This window comes from Myodes glareolus, chromosome 9 (assembly GCF_982192425.1).
Source record: "Myodes glareolus chromosome 9, mMyoGla1.1, whole genome shotgun sequence".
Taxonomy (NCBI): Eukaryota; Metazoa; Chordata; class Mammalia; order Rodentia; family Cricetidae; genus Myodes; species Myodes glareolus.
Genome location: NC_142034.1, coordinates 76,353,019 through 76,380,426, shown reverse-complemented (window position 1 = coordinate 76,380,426; position 27,408 = coordinate 76,353,019).

The window sequence follows — 27,408 nt, the reverse complement described above, 5'->3', positions numbered from 1 at the left end:
ACATTTTATAAAGGGCCTCTAAGGGGGAAAACCCCAAAGAAAATTAAAATCCCCCAAACTACTTCACTGGGATCTTTATGCTAGTGTTTAAGCCCCCTCTTCATATTTGTTTCACCAACATTTTATATGCATTAACATTTAAAAATTTTATGTGAATTATTTCTTTAATTGGCTCAGCAATTAAGAGCACCGGCTGTTCTTCCAGAGGACCTGGGTTCAATTCCCAACATCCAGATGGCAGCTCACAACTATCTGTAATTCCAGATCCCAGGGGCATCCAGTGCCCTCTTCTGACCTCTGTGAACACTGTACACATGTAGTACACAGACATTATGCAGATAAAATGTTCATACACATATTACAAAAATAAATTCATTAAAAATAAACTAATAAAATCATTACCCAGAAGCTCCTCTTCTGCTTCTATATGCAAAGATTACATCATTGGCTCTAAAGATATCTGTACTCCCATATCCATTGAAAAAATATTTAAAATAGTCAAGCTGGACAGGGCAACAAATAATGTATCCATCAGTAGATTTGTGTGTGTGTGTGTGTGTGTGTGTGTGTTATTCAACCCTACAAAAGAATGAGTTCTGTCCATTAGCTATTACATGGACAAACCTGGAGTTAAGTGAAAAGAGCAGAAAGAGAAGTATCACATGATCTCATGATAAGGGAAGTCCTTCTGTATATGTGTTGTTTTTATTGGTTAATGAATAAATCTGTTTTGGCCTCTGGCAAAATAGAGCTAGGCAGGAAAACTAAACTGAATGCTGGAAGAAAGAAGGCAGAGTCAGAGAGACAACACGTAGCTGTCAAAGAAGACAGACATGCTGGAACCTTACTAGTAAACCACGAGCCTCATGGTAAAATATAAAATAATAGAAATGAGTTAATTTAAGATGTAATTTAAGAGCCATCTAGAAATGTGTTTAAGCTATTGGACAAACAGTATTGTAATTAATATAGTTTCTGTGCAATTATTTCGGATCTGGGCGGCCAGGAAATGAACTAGCAGCCTCCACCTACAATCTCATTCATATGTAGACTCTAAAACATATTCAAATACATATGTAGAGATCAAAACACTGGTTACTATGGATGGAAAGTAGATGGGACAGGAAAGAAGAGAAAATTATGACAAAGGAAATAGAGTAGGGGAAATGTAGGAGGAAAAAGTCTACACATCTAATAGACCACATGAAGACTGTAGATGATAAAAGTGTCATGGGGCTAGGGGTATAGTTCCGATGGCTGAGTGCACAAAACCCTTGCTATGGGAACTCAGTCAGCCTTTAAGATACCAGCTCACTTGGGCATAGTTCTCTCCAAACTGCTTTCCCAATACCCCATAAACCAGCTGTGGTGACACACACCTATGATCACAGCACTTGGGAGATGGACTCAGGAAGATACATAAGGAGTTCAAGGCCAACTTCAGCTACATGAAACCCTGTCTCAAAGCAAAACACTGTAGAGCATGTTGGATTCCTTCTATTATAGCTATTTTCCCACAAATAATACATAGCTAGGTGAGATGACCCTATAGTAATCTCCTTTGCTGCAGCAAGCTTTCTACTACTTACATATCACACATGACATATTATTCTAAATATACACAATAAGGAATATTTTACAAAGCAAACATGTACACAGGAACACTTGTTTATGTAATGCTCTGTGAATCTTTACCTGGCATACTGCTATATTTTTAAGGGAAAGCCCTTTGCACCATATTTCTGTTCATTATTATTTTATGTTTGTGAGTAATTACCAATCAAATCAATAGTGTAGTCACAGTACATATATTCTGATTAATTGGTTGGCATCACCAGACAAGGAGACCACAGTCATTGCCTCAGCTATTAGGTTATTTAGCTGTGTGACTAAATAAGTCACCTCTCACACCATCACTATTATCATTAATCATGCCAAATCTCATGATATTCATCTATAAATTAAAGGCACTGAATTACATTGTTTCTCAGTAACTTTCAGGATTTTTGTTTTAAAACTTAATGACCTGTAGGACCAACCAACAAAGAGTCTAGAAACAGAGCCAAAGGATGGCTCTGGTAAAGCCATCCCCATAGCCCCAAACTGGAGGCATGGGTCCTCCATGAAGATTCATCCTCATAAAGAGCACATAAGGAAGCTGAGAAGACAGTTCAGTGGGTAAGGTGCTTGCTGTTCAAGCATGAGAACCTGGGTTCAGATTTCCAGTACAAATGCAAGGCATTAGTCATAGAGACTCATGCACACAACCCCAGCAGTGAGGGGATCGAGAAATAAGGATTCCAGGGGTTCACTGTCCAGCCCGTCTAGTCAAAACAGTGAACTCTAGCTTCAGTGAGACTCTGTACTTTTTAAAAAAAATTTGAAAGTTATTGAGGAAGAAACTCAGTGTCCACAGTTGGCCTCCACATGCACATGTATGGGTTAACAACCCTGCACACACATGCATTGTACACATACACACACACACACAAACACACATGTATGTACCAATGTATATTTATGTGCACACATGCACATAAAATTGAGGAAACCCTCTGATAGCATCATTCTGGCCAAAAGTAGAAGCAAATCAATCATTGAATGAATAAATATATAGTATAAACTGTGAATGAAAAACAAGAATAATAAGACCCAGTTTCAGAAGGTGCAGTACACCATCAGTGTTAAGGAGCAAGATAAAGGGATAGGAATCAATGACTGATTGATACTATGACTGTCTATAAGAAAATCTGGAAGAATTAACTATATGATTTAAGAACAAAATACAAATTTATAAGTGAACTGTGTGGATACCAAACAAATATTTAAATCAGTACCTTTATATAGTGTGTGTATATGTATGTATGTGTGTATGTATGTATGTATATATATATATGTGTCATAGTAAACTTAAAGATAGAAATTTTCAAAATATCCCATTCATAAGAATAATTAAATGCCCCACAGAATGATTATGAATTCATAATCATTGTAAAAAGTAAAAGATAAAAATAAGTAAAAGTTTTAAAGCAGGCCCACAGTTACAGAACAAGCTGATCATAATCTGAAATCTCTGAAATGACCCAAATTATGGCTTCCCTTATTTGAGCTTGTTATCTCTGGTATTTATTACAATGAGAAAAATTAATTCTAACACACAGGCTTAGCAAAATTTATAATTATAGTACAAGGATAAGGGGTCAAACCAAGTAAGCTGATCTCATCCAGCTGAGGAAGTGTACATTGCTTCAAAAAGCAACACAAAGCACCTAGAACCATGGAATAGATGTTAGGGAAGAGTAACCATGGAGCAGAGGGTTGGAAAAGAATAAACTACAGAGAGAAGAGGCATGCCAGAGAGAGGCACAAATGTTCTCTTGAGTTTGTTTTTTTTTTTTTTTTTGGCTAAATAGAGATTTGTTCTTGACTAGAAGAAATGACCTGAGGCTATGGAATAAGATGAACAATTCCATAGACTCACACAGACTTGGGAATAATGTGCATATTATTGCTACTAACTAGACCATAATGATTGCATGTATGGCATGCACTGTAACAGACAGGTGCCTACAAAAGGCTACCATTTTAATAGAGATGGTAAGTTGTTCCTAACAGTGGCTATGAGTCTCTTCTAATAGAATTTACAGAATGTTTTCTAGAATCCAATGATCATAAGTAACTCAGATTAAATACAATGCTAAGTTCCAAATATACAGCTAACTCTATTAATCAATAACATAAAAGATCTTGTCCTGTTCTGTTGACTGCCAATTAGTCTTCTTGACTGTGTTCTTTGCTTTACAGAAGCTTCTCAGTTTCAGGAGGTCCCATTTATTAATTGTTGTTCTCAGTATCTGTACTACTAGTGTTACATTTAGGTAGTGGTCTCCTGTGCAGATGGATTCTAGAGTACCACCCACATTCTCTTCTATGAGGTTCAGTGTGGATGGATTTGTGTTGAGGTCTTTGATCAACTTGAATTTGAATTTGTGCATGGCTATAGAGATGGATCTATTTGCATTCTTCTAAATGTCAACATCCAGTTATGCCAGCACCACTTGTTGAAGATGCTTTCTTTTTTCTGTTTTATATTTTTAGCTCCTTTATTTAAAAAAAAAATCAGTCATTCAGAGGTGTGTGGGTTAATATTAGGAACTTCAACCCAATTCCATTAGTCTAACTGTCTTATTTTATGGCAATAACAAGCTGTTTCCATTACTATAGCTCTATAATAGAGTTTTAAATCAAGCATGGTGATGCCTCCAGATGTTTCTTTACTGTACAGGGTTGTTTAGGCTATCCTGGGTTTTTTGTTTCTCCATATTAAATTTAGTATTATTCTTTTGAGGTCTGTAAAGAATTATGCTGGGATTTTTATGGGTATTGCATTGAATCTGTAGATTGCTTTGGGTAAGATTATCACTTTTACTAATCCTACCTATCCGTGAGCATGGGAGATCTTTCTGTTTTCTGCTACCTTTATCAATTTAATTCTTCAAAGACTTCAAGTTCCTGTCATACAGGTCTTTTGCTTATTTGGTTAAAGTTACCCCAAGATATTTTATGTTGTCTGTGGCTATTATGAAGGGTGATGTTTCTCTGGTTTCTTTCTCATCCTGTTTATCATCTGTATATAGGAGGGCCACTGATTTTTTTATTTTGAGTTAATCTTGGATCTTGGTACAATACTAAGGGTGTTTATCAGCTGTGGGAGTTCCCTGGTAGAATTCTTGTGGTGACTTATGAATACTATCATATCATCAGCAAATAGCAAAAGTTTGACTTCTTCCTTTCCAATTTGTATCCCCTTGATCTCCTTTTGGTGACCTATTGCTCTAGCTAGGACTTCGAGTACTATATTGAATAGATATGGAGAGAGTAAACAACCTTTTCTTGTTCTTGATTTTAGTGGAACTGCTCTGAGTTTCTCTCCATTTAGTTTGATGTTAGCTGTTGGTTTGTTGCATATTGCCTTTATTATGTTTAGGAATGTTTCCTTGAAGCCCTGATCTCTCCAAGACCTTTACCATGAAAGGGTATTGGGAAATCCTGCTCTTTTATAGAATATATATGAAATGAAAAATGTTATATTAAGTGATATAAGACAGGCATAAAAAGACACACACCTAATAGTCTTACATATATGTGGGAAGTTTTGAAAGTTGATGTGATCAAAATATATTGTATACTTTATAAAATTCTCAAAGAATAATTTTTTAAAAATTAAGTTTATCTCAATGAAATGACAAACAGAATAATTAGCACAATCTAGGCAGAGTGCTAGGGACAGGTAACGAAGACAGGATAACTAATAGGATACACGGATGCAGATAGACATGGATAGTAACTTCTAACAACTTTATAAGCAAAGTAAGGAATTATAGGTAAAAATTGTAGAATGAGTATTTCAAAAGAACTCATGAAGAATAATCTCAATATTCCCCAAAATAATAATTCATAGACATGTAAATGTATTTATACAAATGCAAAATTGGGGGATAAATATCCCAAGATCAGAACATTATACACCATATACTTGACAGAACATCACTCTGTATACCATAAGTGTGTCCAAATATAAATGTCCACTAAGAATTGAAATAAAGGAAGCTAGAGAGATGGCTCAGTGATTAAGAACATCGGTTACTCTTGCCACGGACCTAGGTTCAATTCTAAGCACCAACATGGTGGCTCATGACTATCTGTGACTCCAGTTCCTGGGGATCCTATGTCCTCTCCTAGCCACTGAAGACTCTAGGCAGGCGCAATGGGACACAAACACATGTGCAGAAAAGCACCCAGACACATAAAATAAAATAACTTTTAAAGAATTAAAATATAAAACTCTTACCTCACATTCAAAAAGAATATAACCTAAAAAGTAATTTCAAGGAAGCATCCATAGAAACAGCAATTTAGTGGCTCTAGCAAATAGGCATGATCAAACCAGAAAAGCATCATCTGTATGTTCAAGATGGAAAAGAAAACTTGAGCGGGATATAAAACATAAAATCAAGCCAAAATAAAATTTTAGAGATGAAAAATATGAAGATTTGTAATAAAAAATGAGTATGATTAATATATTTGACAGACAGGTCTTAAAGACAACCACCGCGATTATCCAAAGTGAAGCACAGACAGCTATCACAAACATGCTGAGAAAATGTCAGTCTCAGCTTTAACTGAGTGGAAACATTGTTTAAAACCGAATACCAAATAAAAACTTTCTCAGTCTAGTTAGTGGGAATAAAATGTACAACCCACAGATCCACATGAGGAAAATAAGATTTGTGGATACATGAAAGTCAATCAATCCAAGCCATCCTATTAGACATCTGAAGAAAAGTGAGATGGTGCAGAAAAACAAAGGTCAACATCCATTCTTGATATATTAAAATCAAAACCCTAGGGTCCATAGAGATGCGTTAAGAGTACATACTGCTCTTGCAAAGGACCTGAGTTCAGTCCCCACTTCCTACACCAGGCTGCTCACGACTGCCTTTAACTCTAAGGGACCTGGAAACCTCTCCTGTTCTACAATAGAACATAATGCACATAACACACACACACACACACACACACACACACACACACACACACACACAAATCTAAAAATAAAAAAATAAAATTTAAAATCACTAGAGCAAGCTAGGAATTCTCCAACTTTCTCAGAGAACCAGATATCTTACTAATGGTTTTATTGATCTTGTTGAGGGAGGTGGGTGGAGGGGAAGAGTACTGAAAGAGACACTGGAGAGGGGGAGCATTTTGGAGTCAGGTAAAAACCTGCCGCAAGGGAATTTCTCAGGAGTCTACAAGGATGACCCCAGCTAAGACTCCTAGCAATAGTGAATACGTAGCTTGAACTGGCTATCTCCTGTGGCCAAACTGGTGCCTAGCCCAATTGTCATAGAGAGGCTTCATCCAACAACTGATGGAAACAGAAGTAGACCCACAGCCAAACATTAGGTGGATTCCGGGAAATCCTGCAGAAGAGGGGGAGAAAGAAACATAGGAGTTAGACGGGTAGAGGACACCATGGGAAGACTCACGTAGTCAGCTCACCTGGGCTCATAGGGGCTCACAGAGACTGAAATGACAACCAGGGAGCCTGCGTGGGACTGACATAGGCACTATGCATATATGTTACGGTGTTGCTTGGTTCTCTTGTGGGGCTCCTAAAATCAGGAACAGGGGCTGTCTCTGACTCTAACTCTTTTACCAGCTTTTGGGACCCTACTCCTCATACTGGGTCGCCTTGCCTCGCCTTAATACATGATCTTAGTGCAATTTGATACACCATGTTTTGCTGATACTCATGGGAGACCTGCCCTTTCCTGAACAGAAATGGAGGAGGAGGGAACAGAGTGGGAGGAGGGAGGAGGGACTGGGAAGAGAGAAGGAAGGGAAAACTTCTGCCAGGATGCAAAATAAATAAATTTGTTAAAACATAACAAAAAGAACATTAATAAGTTACAGAAAAGGGGACAAAATAAGCAGAAAGTTCACAGGAGAGGGAAAAATTAGCACTCCTAGGAGAAGATAAACTCCAAATTTTCATTTCTGTCTAGTGAAAACTGAACTTGCATAACTTCCTAGGGAGCATTTTGAGTATCAAGACAAAAAACTTAAGCTCTTAAGTTATTTACAAAGGACTATCTACTAAGGAAATATTCATGGATACACAACTGCCCACAGCAGTTAACTCATATAAGCAAGAACATGAAAAAAATTGACATTAATATTACAAAAGTAATTGAATATCTTCATTTATTTTCAAGTGTACATTGTACATTTTGTGACCCTCAAAACTTTAAATGGGATAAAAATAATCTTTATGTAACAGTAAATAAAGAAGAAATGAGACTCTCTGTAAGGAATGGAACTTGCTCTCACTCCTCCCCCATGTGTTTATTGGATGTGTGTATGTGTGTCTGTGTATAAAAAAGTCTAAAGCCATATTGCAAGATTAACAGTCCTCTTCAAAGTTATGAAAGCAATTTTGGTTCTCCTTTGGCTCTTTTCTGAAATTTTGCATCTTTCTAAATGACACTACGTTTCTTGTGATTGTTTATAGACATTTAAGTATTCTTACTCTAAGAAAAGAAATAGAAGAATGATTTGTATTTGATTACTATAAGAAAATAAGTGAGAATTGGTTCCCATCCACCTCATTCCCCGTGGGCATCATTTTAAGGTACATTAATTTCTTGACAAACCATTGTCATCGTGTACAGATGTTGACCGTGCACACAGAAGATGTCCACTATAGCTTCTCCCATTTCACCCTCAGAAGATTGCTTTCATTCAAAGCAATTAGCAAGGCTCCTTCAGAGAGTGCTCCTATAGAGGTCGTTGGCTAAACCCATTTCCTTGAACTAGCTGTGTATAGCAGCCCTGCCACCTCGTTTACCAGTGTGTAATAACCCCATCTCCTTGTTCAGCTGTATGCAATAGCCCCTCCTCTCTGTTCAACTTTATATAATACTTAGCTTCCATGGTACTGGACTTTCTCTATCAGAGAGCTTAGCGCCCTCAAATTCCAGTTTTTCTATGTGCCAGGTCTTAGTCTTTTCTTCATTTCCTCACCAGCCCCCGGGCAGGTCGAGTCCCTGTATCTATGCAAAGGAAACCGAAGACATTCCACTCCCCCTCAACACAACACAGGAGTACTGCAGAGTGCAGGAATCTGAAGGTGAGGTATGCTGTACACATAGTAAATAATACCATTCTGGAAAACGCAAGGATCAGTTGAAACTGAAGAGGGATTCTTTCGCGTTAGAAATATAAATTTATTAGCTCTAGTTGAATGTTATTGAAAGTAGCACTTTAGCCCTGATTCAGAGCTGTAGGGTGCATTATCAGCCTAATTAAAATGAAGGAATCTCAGCCATTTCCCCATCTCGCTTCCTTATTATTGTCTAATTGTTCAGAATATCTGTCTGCTATGGAGACAACGCAATTAAGCGCAGTAAGTTGCGACAATGGGGATCATAAAGCAGAGGCTCCTTCATTAACAGCTTGGATATCAGCATAGAAAACATTAAAGAAAGAAATGCAATTGTAATTGGAAACAATTGGAAGGCACAGTTCTCTTCCTGGGGGAGATGGCTGTCTGCATGTGGCTGGGCTTTCATTTCCTGGGCCTTTCTCACCTGGACTCTAATGAGCTTGCAAACTTCCCAGTGTCCTTGTTGAGGTGGGAAGGGGCTCCATGAGTGCCAGGCTGTTCTTCAGAGAGCAATGCCCAGCCTCTGCGAATCCAAAAGGAGTCCGTTTCACATTAAGTGTCAGCAAGCTCAGAAGGAAACCAGGCAACGAGCTGGTGCCCCCTGAGATAGACACAAATTGCCAGAATAAAAACTTTCAAAATTTCAAGGTCAATTCTTGTAGTCAATGCGTTTATAAAATAGTGACTGTCCCTAATAGATTACAAGCAAGAAAAAAAAATCCCAGCTATTTTTAAATGTGAGGTTGGCCTTAATCAGTAAAGTTCCTTCAGGGAAAACCTGAGACTCAGAGAGAAAACTGACCTGCCTGGAAGAAAGGCGGATGGGCACTGAGAAATGGAAATCGTGGGTCCTCCAGTAATAGTCGTGTGATGCACCTGCTACCTGTGGCATCCATACTACATGGCAGGCATGATGCTGAACATTTTGAATCCATTACATCCAATGAGGATCATGAATTATAGATTAAGAAACCAGTGCCCAGAGAAGGTCTGCAACATGAAACTAAACAAGGAATTAAACCGTGCATCTTATTACAACACCCGTGAGCATAGCTGTTTAAATGGTTCCACCGCCACCCAAGATCTACACACGAAATAAGCAGTTGGTCCTATCATTTCCTGTCGCCAGATGGGAAGCAAGAAGGAAAGAATGGCACAGGCGGAGAACAGGGCTCAGGTCGCCGTCGCCTATTGTTTATTTCTGTACAGTTCAGGAGCTTAGAATGGTTTCGTATCTGCACTTTATAAGTATTCATGGATTATACGCAAGGGATTCAGTTGATATTTCCATGCTTACACACCATGAGCTTTGGTCACACTCCCCCCAACCCTTACTCTGTTTTTATCTCCCTCCCTTCCCTACTTTCCTTTCCATACCCCTAATAGTCCCCTTTTAAATTTCACTTTTCTGTGGCTAAAAACTTCAAAAAGAATCCTTACATAGAGATTATAATAAACTCGTTTGGGTACCTATAGCATGCCACTACGTCAGAGCACGGCCATTACCCATTCATGCGTTCCTTCCTTTAGAAGCAGAATTAACAGAGACTGTGACTCACAACAAAGTAGATATTTTTTATGTGGTTCTTTATGTAAAAAAAAATTACCAACTCATAACTTAGATCTCATAATTGATACAACTAGGAACATAAGTGAAGAGTCATATGGTTCATCTGTCATGTTTCTGAGGTAGGAAAAGGATTCTGTGAGAATGACTTTGTTACTTTGTGTTGGGATTTTGGTGTATCTTTAGGAAGAACCAGGAAAAGAGCCATAGAGCCATACTGATGATCTTGTTGAACTGCTTGACCATTTGCATGTCCAATGAGACTCTTTAAAGGAAAATACAACCCAACACCTTGGCACATCTGTTGAGTAGTGACTCTCACTGATTTTTTTTTCTCACTCTAATGTGATTTATTTTTTTTCCTCCTACTTGAACCACAGAGTCGGCTAGGTACTGAAGTTCTCCCTGCTCGATGCCAAAGTTTCTTGTTCAGGAGACTGAAGCCTGCTGCACTTCCCTTAGAAGCTCACAAAAGTTCAGTTCCTGAGAGTGTGTCAGGAGGGAGAATTCGTGCAAACAATTTTTGTGTGTCATCCAGTCCATGCAACTCCCCACTGCTAAGTTTAAAGACCTCACACAAAGCACAGTCCAACGGAAGAATTCGCTTGCTTCAGAAATGAATCAATAGCCCACCAGACTTTTAGCAAATGTCCTTGAGCTAGTTTGATTTCATGGTGGATATTTTAGAACTTCCCTTAGAATGTAAGTCAGCTTTTCATCTAAGTTGCCTACAGGAATGTTACAGTGATTTGCAGGGAATTTTATTCTAGTGTGTACAACAGTTGTGTTCTCAATGTGAACTGGCATCCTGGTTTATGCTCAGCGAAGACCACTAACGAGGAAAATATCATCATTGTTAAACTCTGAGATAATTACTACTTTAAGAATGAGACTCTGGACACAGGCCAGCTGATAGGTCCTTTGAATAGATTTCTGCTCTTTTCTGACTAAAATCTCTCTCTGAGGGACGGTAGAGGTAGATGTCTCAGAAGTTGAGGGTATGCACTGCTCTTTCAGAGTACCTGAGTTCAGTTCCCAGCATTTATGTTGGGCAGTTCACAACCACCTGAAATTACAGCTCTAGAGAATTCTAGCACCTCTGTTTTCCACAGGTACATGCATGTGCACACACATACACACACAGACGCAAATTAAAAATAATAAAAATAAAACATTTTAAAGACCCTTGTTGAAAATGTGTGTATAACAAAGAGACATTTTAGCATATGCAACTTTAATATATGTAAATTCAACAACATAGGTTATACCTTTGTTGCTATTCTACTGCTGGGAAGACACACCATGACCAAGACAACTCATAAATAAAAGAAAGCTTTTAATTGGGGGCTTGATTATAGTTTTAGAGGGTTGGTCCATGATTATCATGTTGAGAAGCAGACAGATATGGTCCTGGAGCAGTAGCTGAGAGTTTTATGTCCTGATATACAGGGAGGGAGAGAGAGGGAGAGAGAGAGGAAGAGAGAGAGAGAGAGAGAGAGAGAGAGAGAGAGAGAGAGAGAGAGAGAGAGACTGGACTAGGCATGCTTTTGAAACCTCAAGCCACCCCCAGTGACATACCTCCTCACAAGACCACTCCTCCCAATCTTTCCCAAACAGGTTCATTAATTGAGAACCAAGCATTCAAACATATGAGCCTATGGGAGGCATTCTCATTCAAACCGCCACAGGGTGCCAAAAGGAAGTCATATGAGTAATCCCATGGCCCGCTCTATTCCATGCATCTACTCACCAGAGCTCACGATAGAAGATGTAAGTTGCTATCCACACAGTCAATCGGTTCCTATCATATCTAAAAGTGGGAGCATGTAATCATCCCCAGAATAATTGTGTTAAAAGGAACATGCTCCTCAAATTGGATTGTATCCAAATACCAATCTGGCTAACTTATCCAAAGAATCAACAGCAAGGGCCTGTGGCAGAGGTAATGCAAATGCCTCTGGACTTCTACAAGGACAGATGTGTTAGGTGTTTCCACCACCGTTGTTAGAAAATACGTGCTTGAGAAAAGAAAGCTGAAAGGTTTATTTGGCCCGTTGTTTGAGAAGAGGCACTATCCACCATGTCCAGGAAATCACACACCAGGAGCATGAGACAACGGTCACACTGAGTCCACGGTCAGGAAGCAGGGAGAGGTGGATGCCAATGCTCATGTCACTTCTGGTTCAAACTATATTTTTATTCTTTTTCAAATTAAAATACAATTGCATTATTCTCCCCCATTTTTCCCTCTCTTTATCCTTCCCTATGTACCCCTTGATTCCCTCTAGAAATCATGACTTTTAAAATATTGTAACGTATGTGTTTATGTATATGCTTAAATATATAAACACAATCTTCTCAGTCCATTTAGTGTTACACACATGCACACACACACACAATATACATATATAGCCTCCTTAATGGTTACCCAGTAACAAATGATCAGCCCTTAAATTGTATGTGTGTGTGTGCTTGTGTATGTGTGTGTGTGTTTGTGTGTGTGTGTGTGTGTGTGTGTTTGTATGTGTATATTTAGATCCTACCACTGGGTATCAGATAATCAATTAGGAGGCACACCCCCAGGGAAGACTATTTTTCCTGCTCTTGGCATTCCATAATTGCCTATAGTCCTTTATCTATGTGTGGGACTCATTATTTAGTCAGCCCAGGATCCCAGCCCTCGTAGAAAGGCACTGCTTACACTCACACTCAGAATAGGTCATTGGTCTTCAGTTCAACTTTCCTGAAAACATCCTCACACCCTTATATTTGTTTCCATGGTGATTCTAAATTCAGCCAAGTTAACAGTGAAGATTAACCATCAGAGTGGGTAAGTCTGAAATGTAATAATATCTAAAAGGATTCTTTTCTTTTTCACAAAGAAAGGTTCCTTACCAAAGTTCAATTTTTGTTTTATATGCTAACTTTCTAAGTCTTCCGTAACATATAACTTCACTTCAGGTGTCTCAAAGCCTTGGAATATCTTCAAATTCTTCAAAATTCCAATGCTTACACAGATTCCACCTCATATGGAGACAAGAACGGGGGACTTTTTTTCCACCTGTTCCAGCCGGAAGCATGATTCTCCTGAGTCTGACGCTTCCCGTGCTGAGTTCCTTGAAACATCCACAATTAACAGATGTTCCTTCAAAACGAGATTCTGCAACTTGAAAAGTTTGTGCAATGCTGCAAAGCCGAGGGTCATCCCAAAGGCAAACTGTACACACACTACTATGCTAGGAAAATTTTGCAGCGCAGAGAGCAGTTTAAGAACTAGGTGACAAGATGATATCTGCCGATAGGGGATATCTACCTATCATGGTGATAAAGTGTTTGCCTAGCACATATGAGAAACTCAGTTTTTGATGTGGTGACCCCTCCTCCAACAAGTTTAATCCCCAGAAACACACACACACACACACACACACACACACACACACATACAAAACACACTAATCAGATGCTGATTCAAATACTCTGCTGTAAAGCCCTTGCCATGAAATACACACACACACACACAAAACACACTAATCAGATGCTACTTCAAACACTCTGCTGTAAGGCCCTTGCCATTCCCATTTCTACAAGCCTGTGGGCAATTATGATATCGTTGATATAATGGCCACATTTTGAAGAATAAGATGCTAGGAATTATCACAAACACCTTGCTCCCTCTCTTCATATATTCCTCACGTGAGTATGCAGAACATTTGTCTCCAGTGGCTGAGAATAAGGTTCGAAGTTGAGGAAGAAATGGGCCACTTAATGCTGGCCTCTAGCCTGAGTTAATTGTTCCAGCTTAGTTGCAGAGGAGAGAGAAAACTCCAGGGAGCACCAGCCACTAGCTCCGGTGGTGGCACTTTTAATTATCGTCTTCTTGCTTTTGATGTGTGAGGTCCCTTCAGTCATCCCACAGAGAAAGCCGAGGTTGACAGGCAGGATTCATGCATTGCTGCATCTCTCATCCATCAGGCATACTACCATAAACAAAACATTACTGTCGCCCATTGCGCTGTGCTTTCTGGATGCTGCCTCACGATTTGCACAAGTCATTTCTTAATAGAAGGCTCAGGTGGAGGAAGCAGAGTGGTGTGCATATGAGTGGGCTGTCTTGCAGCTGCGTCGGTGACAGCAGACACTTCCTCTCACACTTCCCCCAGTCCACAGCTTTGCATATGGCAACTTGGACCCCACAGCATCACAAGTGCAGCTTGAAATCTGCCGTGTGTGTTTCTCACCGGGAAACAAAGAAGCATATGCTAGATCCTCAGATATGCAACAGGTAGCTAAGACCACCTCCACCAGGCAGCTTAGAGCTGGAAAACCATGCAGGCTGGGGACACCGTGACACAGCTCATTGCAAAAAATGACCTCCTGAGACATGTTAATGCAGTTGGAAAATAGGAGCTTTGATCAATAACCAAATGCTAAAGAAAGGGGTGTATATTTTAGGAATTAAGTTACTAAAACAGACAGATTTTTCATAGTTTAGGCCTGACAGATAGAGAATGGTTCCTTACAAGGGTAAATATTTTTTTAATATTTAATAGATGACAATAAAAGTAAATTCAGTCAGGAGAGGAAGAAGAAGATGAGGCATAGACACCTCAACTTCCTTGCAGTATTTGAATCACAAGGTTTCTAAAACAGGTCTTGAGAATTCTGATACATTATCCAAGAAGGGAGGCAAACTGTCCTAGCCAGGACCAGCATTCCAGAGGAGCATTTGAGTCCTCCTGTATGCTGACCTCTATTATAAAAGTAAAAGTGAGTTTCTGAATGTGGGAACCACGTTTCAGTGCACATCAGACTTTGGGGGCAGCCTGAATTCTGGGACTCATAACAGAAAGAGATTTCAGGTAGTTGAGACGTTGGCAAAAACTTGAGATTCTATAGCCCAAAAAAACTTGATAAAAGCTAATCTTTAGCCAGTCTATCACTCTCTACACGTGAATATTCTTTTCCCTCAGCTTGCAGAAGGGGAAACCAAGGGGGGTCAAGGTGAAGGTCTCATCCAGTGTGGGTTACAGAGAGAAACACAGAAACCAAGAGAAGTGCTTTCCACTCAGGAGCAGCCCTAAAGACAGCCTTTCAACATTCACTGGGCTTCCAGGCAACCAAAGTGAAGCGCTTGTTTTCTGGGCTTAAAGACAGTGGGAAGGACTATTCATTTTCCATTTGAAAATTGTGAAAAGTAGACACCTGTACTATCATCCAATATCATATTGAGGAGAATCGTGAATGCAAAATGGGAAGGGATTTTTATGAGACAGGGCCTCACTTTTTTTAAGCTCGGGGTTATTTTATTGGAGTTTTAAAAAGTAAAAAAAAAAAAGTGATCATTTGTCAAGCGAGCAGTAAAGGCCAGTAGCTGCTTGGAGGAGGGAGGTAGAGAAGAGGAGAAGAAGCCCATGATGCTTGACTGAAGCTGACGTAGACATCGGCTATAAGGTAGCCAAGCAGCTATGTGGTTTAGACAGGAGCCTGAGACAATACATAAAGATGACCAAAGTATGAGAAAAAGGATATGTCAACTCTGGCCAGTAGCCAATAAGGCAGAATCAGTGAAAAGAAAAATGGTGGGCAGACCCAACAGAACTGCATGACCACCCTGGCATAATTGCCCAAAGTCACACTTTATGGTGCTGGCTGGCCTGGAAGTCACTGTGTGGCCCAGATTGGCATCAGACTCATGGCAATCCTCCTGCTGCAGCCTCACAGTGCCAGGATGATGAACATGAAGCACCATACCTGACTTAGAGAAACTCATAACAAACCTATATATACCTGTGGTTTCTGCTGCCAAGAAAATGGGTCTTTACATTTTTTTTTAGAGATTTATATTTGAACATCTTTAACACTTTAACATCTATGACATTTTCCTGCACAGTAATGTGTAATGCAGGCAGAATAGATAGATCACAAAATTACCTGTTTAAGATGCTATGAATATCTTTCAAAATGAGATCTTACTTTTATATTAGGCCATGTGAATAACTCAGTAGTTAGTGTGTTATCCAAAGATAAATTCAGATTTCAATAGTCTCTGTGTGTGTTGGCCTGTGTTTTACTTGTGTGTCCACAACCTTGTATGTGTGTGTGTGTATTTGCCTGAAGTTATTTTACCAAGTTGAGTTCTTATGTATATTGAGGTAATTTTTTTCTTGCTTTTCTTCCATATTAAAATTTGAGCAGGCTTCTTGGGAAAAATAGAGTAGATACCTTTTTTTTTCCTCTTTCTCCTGGAGGGACAATTTAAGGCTCAAGGTGTTACATAACAAGACACATGTCAACAGGCTTTAAAAGTAGAACAGTGACAACAGCATAGAGAAGGACCTTGGGACCCAAAGGACAGTCTGGTGGTGAGCTCTCTCCATATTCACTGTAGCTTGCTTGTTTTGTCTTTTCATATATAGGTCAGACTTAGAGCTGCACACGTTAGGATCCTTGGAACACCGACAGACACAGATTAAAAAAATAAAAACTTAAACAAAAGTTTGCTTTCTCTAGCAAAGGCCCAGGAAAGGTACATCAGTAACTGCTCTATTTCCTCCAAACACCAGGAAAAGCTTAGCACCACCCCAACTCATAATGAAGCTTCCATCCCAGTCCTTCCCCAGGATAATGTGAGGTAGAGCAAACTTCATTTGCTCACAGAAAAACAAACAGAAACCCCAAACCTGTTCTATTTTATTCCATTCTTCCACTGTATCATTTTCATGTTTAAACTCATAATTTGTATCTTTTTTATTGGGTATCCTTTGCTGTGGTGGTTTGTATGGGAATAGTCCCCATAGGCTCACATTTTTGAATGCTTGGTTCCAAGGTGACAGAAAAGTTTGGAAAGGATCAGGAGGTGTGGCCTTATTGGAGGAGGTGTGTCATCAGGGGCTGGCTTTGAAGTTTCAAAATCCCATGTCACTCCCCAGTCCTAGTTCGTTCTCTCTCTCTCTCTCTCTCTCTCTCTCTCTCTCTCTCTCTCTCTCTCTCTCTCTCTCCCCTTCTCTCTTTCTCTCTCCTTCTCTCTCTCTCCCTAGTGCTTGCATATATGCCTTCCTGCTCTCATGCTCCCTGCCCTGATGGTCACAGACTAACCCTCTGAAACTGCAGGCAAGTCCCCGATTAAATGTTTTCTTATGGCCTTGGCCATGGTGTCTCTTTACAACACAGAGAAGTAACTAAGACCCATGCTAAATGAGTGTAGCTATTATTTTACTAGCTTATTTTGTCACTGTCATATTAACTATTTGTTATTTATACACCATCAAACAAGTATTGGAGAATTCAAGGTTAGACTTCTTCCTTTTGCCCTGGAAACGCTTGCCTTCACCAGCGAACTTAGATTTCCAGGTCTTCTTATGTTGCTAAATAGCATCCTTTATTTTAGCCTGAAGAGAAGCCTCTGATGTAAGATCTCTCTGGTGATGATAAGCCCTCTTACCTCTGCTGGTATGGGGAGTACTTCATCTACCAATGTATAAAGGACAACTTTGCTTGACACAGTATTTTGGGGCTACTATTTTTCTTTAAAACTTTGACTTTATTATTCCCCTCTCACTTGCTGAGAAATTAGATACTTTGCAGCTCCCCTATATGTCATTCACTTCTTTTCTCTTTCTGATTCAAGAACCTCTGCTTCTGTTGACTTTAGACAGTTTGATTATAACTTGAAGTAACTTTACTCATGTTTAATATAACTGGAGACTTTTGAACTCCTTCTGCCTGGATATTTTTCTCTTGGTTTGAAAGTTTTCTTCTGTTATTCCTCTTTTTAAATTTTTTAATTGAAAAAATTAAACTTTATTTTAGAAAAAAAATACAACACAACCATACCCAGGGCCATTAAGACTGAATGGGAAAGCCGGGTGGTAGAAGTCTGGCAGTGGTGGTGCATGCCTTTAATCCCAGCACTCAGGAGGCAGAGGCAGGTGGATATCTGTGAGTTCAAAGACAGTCTAGTATACAAGAGTGAGTTCCAGGACAGGCACCAGAGTTACACAGAGAAACCCTGCGCCCCCCCCCAAAAGAAAGAAAGAAACAGGAAAAGGAGACCCACACACCTGCCCACTGCCCAGGGAAGTCTACCCTGGGGGACTTGGGGAAGACACAGGCCTGTCCAGCACCCCAAGGCGCACTAAGGTAGGGCACTGTTATAGCGACCACATATGTATTGGAGTATGGAAGAGAGAGCCAGAATGGTTTATGTCTTTGGAGAGAGGCAGATCTGAAAAGGTGAAGGTGGTGAAAAGCAGGCTAATGTGGATGACTTGCTTGCCACCTGGGGCCATGGTGATATAAGAGCCTGGGATACTACCAAGGCCCGTGTCTGTGTTCGTGGAGGTGACAGATTCATGGCATGTCTCTGTCAATGTCATGGCTCCCGTTATTACCTAAGACAGAGAGGATAGGGCTGCACAGAGTCAACCCAGCCCCTCACTGGCTGCAATGCCCATCACGGACTTCAGCACTCTGGAGAGCGCCTTACACCTCTCCTGGGACGCACAATGGAGCTGACCTCATTCAAAGTGGCCCAAGCAAGTAGGCCCTGGGGGCATGAGACTGGTAAAGTTGGTCTGCACCCCTCATCATGAGGCTGGGAAAGTTGGTCCTGCACCCCTCATCTGCCATGCGGTGGCGTGAGTGAAGGAAAGATGCCTTCTCCCTGTGACAGGTGGGAGAGCTGGTACTGCACCTCACTTGGGCAGCACAGTAGAGCTGCCCCTCATGATGTAGGTGTGGGTGAACTGGCCCTGAGAGTGAGAAAGCAGAAGAATCAGCTGTGATTCTTGCTCTTTGCTGCATAGGCTGATGGAATCAGGGAAGTGCTAAAGAGTGCACCTTGGTGGTGTAAATGAGGAAGAATTGGTGGACCGACCAGTGCCGCAACTACCCAGGCCCAGAACCAGGACTGTGAGTTGGCCCATCCAAACACCCCAACTATGATCTACTGGAGCACATAAAGGGGCCAGTCTTGCAGATCCAAAGCTGCAGGATCTCCATGAAACAGGACAACAATAGCATAACCAAGATTTGTCCCGCTGAGGGCCTGGTATTGATACTGTAGTGGATACCAGAGGCCTTAAACCAGACCAATAACTCTGCAATGAACACAACTCTCTATGACCAACATTTGCAAGTAAAGATATATGGACTAAAGTGTATATACTGTGTGACTCACTACAGCTTCCATGATATTTTTCTTTTTATTTTCTTTTCCCTTAAATTTTATTTGATTTTATTTTGCAGGGGAGGTTGCAATGGAAGAGGGTGGATGCAAAGGGAAGGGGAGGAGATAAATAGAATCAAGATATGTCATGTGAAAGCTATAGAGAATAAATAAAAAGAAAAAATGCAAATTAAAAAAATCACATACTGAAATTAACCAGACCCAAAGACTATACAACTCAATGGATTTCAACATATTAAAAATAGCCATTTGGAAGAGAAGCTGTGTTATGTCCTTCAGGTAAGCATTCTATCTCTTTATTATTCTCTTATCTTGCTTGAACTCATATGAACCACGCATTTGCCTTCTTTTTTTATAGAATATCTTTTGCTAACTGTTTGACAATTTCATACATGTAAACAATGCTTCTTGATCATATACATCCCCAGTTTCTCCCCCCTGGGGCCCCTGATGTGTTCCTGCCCCTGTTCCTGTCCTTTCCTTGTGTTGTAAACAACCACTAAGTCCAATCGGCACTGCCTGTTGGAACAGCTGCTGACCTTGCTGGCTTGCCTCTGTGCAGGTGAACCATGGCTGCAGTGAACTCCACATCAGTCTCTATGAATCTAGTGAACTCCGCTATGAGTCCAACAGGCATATCATGGCCAGAAGACAGGATTCCACAGCTCTCCTCCTCAGCTCCAACTCTTACATTCTTTCTGTCCCTCTTTGGAGATGTTCCTTGAGACTTGGAGATGGGGAGTGAAAACAGATGCCCCTCTTAAGGCTGAGCACTCAACAGACACTTCGCTGTAACAGTATAACCAGTTGGGCGGCTCCACATTAACTGTGACCGCTTGAGACAGACATGTCTCAAGCTAGATGCTGAGGGCAACACTAAACTATGGGAATAAAAGAAATGCTTAGAAGGCAGTTTGACAAAGATTCTCTAACGAAGCAGCAGTAGGAGGTTCCTGTCCCGAGCCTGTGATCTTCAGGGTCATGGACGTTTGACCAGGTTTACAATACCAAGCCTGAATGCCCTCCTGGGCAACAACCTCAAATTCAAACATTTGCTTCCTTGATGCTGCCCTGAAAGTTATAGAAGCCTTCTTCGTCCTTGTTATTTATTTTTCTCTTCTGTCTCGCCAAGTTAAAAGTTTGCTTAGCTCGATCAAGTCTACGAAGGAACTTCCTATTGCATTATTCATTTCATTTATTTTTTCAGCTACAGACCTCTGTGAGGTTATACTATATTTTAATCCCTTTGATGGGTTTCCTATAATGGTCACCTAATGTTTTACTTATATAATTTGAGCATTGCTCTATGTTCTTGAAGTTCACAGCATGCCTTTAAAAGACAATTTAATTTATATCTCAGGCTGCTCACACAGCTCCATTTCTTCATGGTCGAACTGGAAGTTTATTTTATCCTTTTGGGCATGTCATGTTTCCTTGATTTTTCTTATTCCTGTGGCTATGCATTGATTTCTACACTCATGTGGGTAAAGAGGTATTTATTCTAGTTCCCAAAGACTGGGTTTGTCTTTTAAAACAAGAGTTCTTCAACAAGAAGCTTGCCCAGATACTCGAAGCAGACTACTGGCATAGTCCCAAAGCATTGAGTACTTGAAGAAACCAGAAACCCTGAGTCACAGGGGCGGACACAGATCTGAAGGACCCTAAACCCTGGAATACAGTGGCCTGCCTGCTGCTGAAGCATTGCTAACAGCCAGAGTTGCTGAAGTCAACCCACTGGGAATGCAAGCCAGAGACAGAGGTCACCATGGAAACAGAAAGTCTGGACCCTTGTGGTCACCCCTTTACGTGAAGCAGGTCTAGAAGCTCATTCTGAAGACATCATCCTGGATCTGAGGCTCTGGTCACCTACTTAGGGCCAGGCCCCAGAATGGCTGGTGCAGTGTTGGGTCCATTGCAAAGTCCAGTCCCCCACTGTCCTTTATACGTAATATACTGATACAAATAGGAGCTCCCTGGACTCTTTGTCCTGGGGTTGGGGGAGGACATACCACGAACTAAGCATGCACTCTTTAATAAAAAGAATAGATTATGAAAACCTAGCAAAGAAGTAATTTGCTATGATTTGAGGACGCCTGTTCGCAAGATAGCAACACAGAAAACAGAGAAAGCTGAATTTAAAGCTTATGAAAAGAGGTCTCTTGGTTCCAAAGAAAGAGTGTAACAGGTCAAAACAAGATAATGTAGGTTTCTGGCACAGGGGCACCTAGTTTCTTTTCATAGGCTCAGCTCATCAGACATACAGAATTGATCCCACAACACCTGAGTTTGGAAGCAAGCACAGTCCCTTATCAATGCAGCACTCCAAGGAGCAATGGATTCTATTCAACCCACAAAAACTTCCTTTCCCTCCTTAAAAGATGACCATTACCAGGTTAAAAACAAGAGAAAGAGGTATATAATATGTTGTATTGCTTTGTGCTTGATCCTATAAAAACTTCAGGTGGCAAATGCTGTCTTTGTCAACATTTATCTGACATAGAACTTGTTTAGGATACTCTCCTCTCTGGGAAAGAACAAGATGGAAAAAATAAAGCCCGAAAAAAAAAACCCTCAACAATGATACCTGAGTCAACAAAAGTGAAGAGGGGGTCCCTGTGGAAGGAAAAAGACAGCCAGACTATCTCCAGACACCTCTTGACCTTTAGCAAAGAGCATTTCCTTTGTAAAACCAAGAGAAGGGAACAATCTGCCCACACATCTTCCTATTCAACCTGTGAAGCCTTACAGTACAGCCAACAGAAGTCCTTGACCTCAGATGCTCTCCAAAAGAAGAACAGACAGCTACCACACAGCTTCCTGCAGCTACCACACAGCTTCTAGAAAGTGAAGTCTCCGAAGGCCATTGAGACCTTAGTTTTGACCTTCACTTCAGCTCTCCATGGGGGCTGGGGCACTCCTAAGAGAGGCATCCAGAAAGGAAGTTTCAATCCAGAAGACTAGAACTGGGCTTCTCTTTGTCTTAGGTCCCAGTTCCGCCTCACCAAAATGCTGATTTGCAAGCTAACCAACCACTAAAAAGGGGGGTTAACCGGTCACCCTTAACAACCCCACCTAACAGCATGAGAATCACCCTTCCTTTCATTGTTTCTGCTTTTAGCATCTCACTCCTGGGTGCTGCTATAAGGGCTGTCTGCTGATGTAGTATTAAGACAGTAAATAAAATGGCTTATATATCATAAAACCTAACAGCCATCAAGGGAACATTTCCAGTATAAAGAAATATGTTTATTACACCTCTCCTTCTGACCTGAGCATTTATATGGTTACCTCAGGCCCAGACTTCCTAGTACTTTAAGCCAATCAGATTGGCTTTCTTAACCTAATTTTTCCAACACTGGAAATATTCTTTCCCATTATAGAGATTTCATTCATTCCAGCTTATAGTTCTTTCAAACCATGGTGTTCTGTGGCATAGACACACATACATACACATGCATGTACACCTACGTACACACATATCACCTTTATCCTATCTAGATCTTCCTTCTTCTTATACCCCACCTTCAGACGATAAAGCCAGCATCCATTCGGGTGGAGTGAGGAGAAGTTTTTGGATGGTGAGGGCAGACAAAGAGAATGCATAGATAGACCTTCAAGAGAAGAAGAAATCCAGTTTTAAAATAGACTATTTAAAAGATAATCACACTGTTAGGATTCATACCTGCTAGCCTAACTTCTCAACACACTGTACTACAAGAATATCCGTCTCGTCCTTTACCCTCGAGAGTAATTGCTAAGAAGTTCTGCTCTGTTCTCAAAATCCACTGCCTTCCATATGCTGTTTTCTGGGAAAAGGTAAAAAAAAAAAATCTAATCACACATGCTCTGCGCTAGGTGGAGTACTCCGCCCTTTCCTCTCCCACTGACACAGTCTTTATCCTTCTCTCTATACTCAAAGCCTCTGGAAAATGTGCACTGGCCCTGGAAGATGTGAGGAGCTCCCATCCTAAAGTCTTTCCAGCTCCCTAGTGACCAATGGGACAGTTCCAACTAGTATCCGAGAAGCCTACTCACCTGTCTGCCTACCTGCTACTCTGTGATCTCCCTGAGATCAAACACTCTGCTTTCCTCTCTTCCTTCCTCTAGCCACTCACCCACAGGCTGACACTGATGGTATTGCTAGGTGATGGATTCTACTGAGTGACTAGGTAGATGAAGCTCCAAAATGGTAGACTGTCCCTGTATCAATATGAGCCTTAGACTACAAAGGTGGGGGAAGAACCACAGATTTAGAGTACTCCATGACCTCCTCTCTTCTTTCTAAGATATGTTTCATTCTAAATTATGCATGTGCATATCTGTCTAGGTATATGAAGGTGAGTATAGGTGCCCACAGAGGCCAGAAGAGGACATCAGATCCTGTGAACCTGGAGTTAAGGCAATTGTGAGCTGTCCAAGGTGGGTGTTTGGAACCAAGAGCAGTCATGATTTGCCCTTTTAACCACTGAGCCATCTCTCCAGCCTGTTAATACCCTCCTTGCAAAAATAAGGCTGACAAGGAGGTGATTTATTTAAATCTACACAATCCTTCTTCCATAGAGCTATATATTCCTGTTCATTCTTGACGGTGGAAGAGTAGGTACGCATGCAGTACACCAGGCCCAGTGGGCACTGTGGGAGCAAAAGACACCAGTGCGGACTCCTGGGCTTTACAGTGTAGAAAGCATACAAACAAATCCATGGGAAAGCAGGCAGGACAAGGTACAGGGTGAGACCATTCAAGTCAGGACTGAATTCTGCTGTTGTTCTAAATTCATACTTGATTCATCAATGACTTTGAGTCTTTGATGTATGATTCCCCTCTGTATGCTGTGAATACCATTGGTCAATAAAGAAAATGGTTTGGCCTGATAGGGTAGAGCAAAGCTAGGCAGGGAAAACTAAACTGAATGTTGGGAGAAAGGAAGCAGAGTTGAGAGAGAAGTCATGTAGTTCCACTGAAACTTTACCCTGTAAGCCACAACCTTGTGGTGATACAGATTAATAGAAATGGGTTAAATTAAGATGTAAGAGTAAGCTAATAAGAAGCTAGAGCTAATGGGCCAAGCAGTGATTTAATTAATACAGTTTCTGTGTGGTTATTTTGGGAGTCTGGGCAGCCAGAAAACAAACAAGCAGTCTCCTACTACAAGTCTTGTTATTCATTTTAAGCTTTGCATTAAGGTTGCTTGATTTGTCACAATTCCTGGCATTTGAGGAACACTTTATACATTTTGTTGCTAAGACAAATATCTCACTCACCTCAAATTAGTCCCAGACCTAGAACTAAAAACTCAAGTGAGGGAGGAAGCAAATGACCGAGAATCTACAACATACATCTTCACGTACATTTTGTGAAGCACAGTTTTGCCAAATCATTCTTTAATCCCTGAAACAACTTACCCTCCCCAAATTATAAAGCCAACTCTTAAAATGTGCCAGCCTACCAGATCATTTCTGTGCTTCTTTACTAATTATGCCAAGTTTCGTTTTTAAGTGGAGTCTTGTGTTTGCAGGTCACCAAGATGACCAACTCCTAAGGTGTAAATTGTGGCACAAGAAGGGTACTGTGGGGTTAGGGCACATCTGCCAAGCACAAGTTCTGTTTGCACGTTGCCACCGCTGCTCTTGTGAAGGGACCCAGAAACTATATCATTACCAGTAATGATACCAACATTGAAATAAATTCAAGGAGTACAGAGGGAGAAAATGAAACCATGTAAAAGGGCCAAGGGACCACTGCAAGCAGTCAGTTACCAAGATTGCTGAGAAGACAGCAAATTTGCAGGTCATATGGTTAGTGACTTACACACCCTCCCTGTACAGAGCCCTTGTCACACTAAAGTGGCTCACAGGTACCCTCTGACTTTAAGGTGGCCCTTTGACCCAGTAGTTAGAATTATGGGCACAGAGTGAGATTTATAGATCCTGTGTTGATATCACTAGTGACCTGCAGAATTACCTTGTGCAAGCAACTTGACCTTTCTATGTGTCAATCAAAGAGTTATGTGACTGCTACATTTCCAGGAACTTAGTGAGAGCTGGATGCTTTCAGAAAACAAATAAGACATTTTTCTAAAGGACTGGCAAGTACCAGGTTGCAGGGCTCAACACCATCTCAGTTAGTGGGTGGTCATAACAAACAGCAATGAAGGGTTCTGTAGCATAAAGACTGCTCAGTTCAAGTTTCCAAAGCAGTTTACCACAGCCTACGCACATCAGCTCAAAAACAAAAAGAGAATCGGGGAAGATAACTCAGGTTTGTCTCATGGACTTTTTCTGGGGATTGAGAGAACACATAGGAACCTTTAATACAACATTAGGTATGTAGTAAATATACTAACTAAATACAAGGGAGGGGGAGATGTTCAAAGTGAAAAGAACATCTGACTTCCTCACTTTAATGATCCTCCCAACACTGAGAGCAATGTCCAGGATGCAGCAGGCATGGGCAGATGTTTATAATGAGTGTTGTGCATGCCAAGTACTGTACTAAATAGATGAAAAGGGGTGTTGGATAAAGACAGCAATAAAAAGACATGTTCCCAGTACCTGGGAACCAAGTCATTTATCAGGGCCTATAAACTCATATGTATTTTGACCTCTACCTACTGCTTCCAAACAGAGTACCCAGTGAGTTACATTCCACCCTAACCACTGAAAAGATCCTTGTCATTGTCTCTCACAGTCAACCTGGAGATTGCATTGCAAATGCCCCACATAGCATGTCTACCTATTCATAAACCTAACTCAGTTTTTATTTCTCCTCCTACATATGATCTTAAGAAGGACAGTAAAAGGACTAAGGATATAGCTCAGCTGGTAGGTTAGCATTAGAATACACAAAGCACTGTATAAACCCAGGAACAATGTATGCATATAATCCCAACAATCGAGAATTAGAAGCAATAAGATCAGAAGTGCAAGGATACCCTTCTCTACATTATCAATTTTGAGACCAACCTGGACTACATGAGACCCTATCTCAAAAATAAAATGGATAGTACATCTAGCCAAAGTTAAAAAGGTCAGGGATGAGACTATTGCAACAGTAGAGAATGACACAAATTTCTAGACTACTTGTTTATGTATCTGGCTTTTATCTTTGTAATATACAGTCTACTGGCAAATTGCCATGAACTATTGGAATCACTGATACTGTAGGACAATGGTCTTGTATCCTGTAAAGACTTGTCACTTATATTAGTTTAATAAAATTCTGATTGGCCAGTATCCAGGCAGGAAGTATAGGCAGGTAGACCAGAATAGGAGGATGCTGGGAAGAGGAAAGGCTCAGTCTGCAGTCATCATCCAGACACAGAGGAAGCAAGATGAGAATGCATCACTGATAAAAGGTGTCAATCCATCTGACTAACACAGACAAGAATTATGGGTTAATGTAAGATATAAGAGTTAATAAGAAGTCTGAGCTAATAGATCAAGCAGTTTATAATTAATTTAAGCCTCTGTGTGTTTCTTTGGAACTGAATGGTTGTGGGACCAGGCAGGACAGAAACCTCTGTCAACACAACAAAGCCCAAATTCCCTAAATGATTGTTTATAAATGTTTGTTCACATTTAAAAGGAGATATGCTATAGATATGAATACTTTGCTTTAGTATGTATCTAGTCTATTGATAACAAATTTTAGGTCAACTTTGTTATTATATGTATAGTTCTGCTCTTGTTTAAGGTATTGTGTTTGTGCAACTCATTTAAAAATGTAATGTATAATTAAGAAAATCAGGTTAATAGATAGTCATCTATAATAGCCAAGTATATAGTCATATTAGTTAGGTTTTCTAGATATATAGACATATATTTCAGTTAGATAATCTTCAAACCTTTCAAAGACCTACAGAATATGGCATTTAAAATGTTTTATGAACTTAAGACTTCTCACGACAATGAGCACATCTGTTC